Raw genomic sequence first — 2,158 nt, 5'->3', positions numbered from 1 at the left:
CCACCCCCACCGCCTCGCTGGGTGACGCTACAGCCTGTGCGGTTCCTTTAAAGGCTGCGGGTTCCGTTCTTCTTTCCTTTTCCACTGGATGCCAAAATATGCAAATCTTGGGACCGGAATCTGCAGCCAAATCGAGAAGGAGAAGGGGCGCGGCCGGCGCGTCACCGGATCCGCTCCTTGTATGGCTCTTCCCGGCTTGGCCCGCCGCCCCGCGACCCTCCCTGCAGCCGCCCGGGCCCCTCCCGCACCTAGCCCGGCTCACACCGCCGCCCACGCCCCCCGACCGGCCTCGCGCCCCCACTCCGGGAGGGAACCGGGGGCGGGAGGCGCAGCCTGCCCTGATTCTGACCGGAGCGCGAGACCGCTGCAGCGCGCTCCCTCCCCGAGCCGCGCGGGCGGAGGAGAGCCCGGGGGCGCTGTGGCTCCCTAGTATAGGAGTGGGGAGCCTGGCGGGAGAGGCGGCGGGGGTGGAGAGAGGGGGCTCGCGGGAGGCGGGAATCCCTCCTTTTCTAAGAACTAGAGAAGATGGGGGGAGGCCGGGCCCTCCTGTCCCCAGCCCTACACCGAGTAGAGGGGAGGGGAGGGGAGGGGAGTGAGGTTGTCATCCACCTCCACCACAACGTGCAGCTCGGGAGTTCCTCCCACACGTCCCCGGCCCGCGTGGCCCTCCCACGGCGTGCGGCCCGGGGATCCTCTCTTCCTCCTTGTCAACACTCCCACTCCCCCCGAGCAATGCACGTTCCCCCAACCCCGACTCCCCAGCAGGGGACGAGGGATTCACCGCGCCCACGCGGCCACCGAGGAGGGAATCCTCCCCCGCCAAGCCGATGTGATTTGGGGTCGCACCCCCATGCTCCCGCCCTCTCCTCCCCCTCGCCCGCGGGCCGGCTGCGCGCGCCTTGGGAGCAGGCCCCAGGGAGCACAGCAGCCGCCCCCGGGATCTGCTGCCGCTCCGGGAGGTGACAGCGCTCCGGGTCGGCACACAGGCCGCCCCTGACTGCGGAGCGGCGGCAGGCAGCAATGGGGACAGCCCTGTGGAAGGCGAGGAGGGCAGAGACTAGGGGAGACAGCCAGTGGCTCAGAGACTGTGGGTTCGGCGTCTTCCTGCTGGCACTCAGTGGCGGGCCCTTCGCAGGCAGCAGTAGACAGCGACTGCGCCCGGGCCTGCTGGGCCCTCCTGCCATCCTGTGGCCACAGAGGCTGCTTGGAACCGTTAGGGAATTTACTGGGGATTCAGTGCACGTGTTTATCCCTTCAACTTCATTATTTCCTCTTCACCACCAAAACCGCACATCCTCGACCCCAGATGGATGGGGCTCTTTGGCGCAACTGCTGGGGTGCTCCGAATCTCCTCGCCACTGCGCTCAGCCTGGAGTCAGCGCCGGTCAGGGGCCCAGGGAGGGGCAGAGGCGGCGAATCAGAGTGAAGTTGGCACAAAAGTTCTTGGGATATTGGACCAAGGAATTCTGACACGTTGGAACACCCCCCCAACCCTGCGCGCAGCCTTCCCTCCCCCCACAAAGGGAAGCACTCCCTTTCTCTTAATCTCGGATAGGATCCCGAACGCTGGAGCTGCTGCGGTAGCAGGGGCGCAACGCACGCCTTCCGGGTTCCCCAGCAGTTCCCGGGCTGCAAAGGGACTTTGCCACGTGTTTTCAACTCTCTTTCTAACTGCTAGGGTGTTGGAGACCACTTGCAAACAACCCCACCCCATCGCCCACCACCCCCCAATGCGCTCTCCTAATGCAAACCTCAAATAAACACACACAATGAGTTACTGGCGTTTCGACTCCACGCTACGCGCTTTGCGCTTTGCATGCAGCTGTAACCTTCTTTCCTCTCTCTCGCATTCTTCTTTCTTCTCCTTTTCTCTCTTTTTTTTCAAGAGCCGCGAGCAGTGCGGGCGCTGCACGTTGGCTGCGGCCCGCTTCCTGCTTTCTAATGTTCCATTGTGAGGAGCTTCCATTGTGACGTCGCGCCCCTTCGGCTGGGCTTTGTCTGTCCATATATGGGCAGCTACGTCACGGAGCTTTCCCGGGGCTCAGATAAATAGGCTGGTGGAGTTCCCTGGCTGGGAGCTTTTGGGCAGCAGTGAGCTTGCTAGGAAGCGGCGGGGCTGGTGGTGGTGGTAGCGGCGGCGGCAGCGGCGGCAGAGGCG

Source organism: Colobus angolensis, unplaced genomic scaffold (assembly GCF_000951035.1).
Source record: "Colobus angolensis palliatus isolate OR3802 unplaced genomic scaffold, Cang.pa_1.0 Scaffold184, whole genome shotgun sequence".
NCBI classification, from domain to species: domain Eukaryota; kingdom Metazoa; phylum Chordata; class Mammalia; order Primates; family Cercopithecidae; genus Colobus; species Colobus angolensis.
This window is presented reverse-complemented; position numbering follows the sequence as displayed.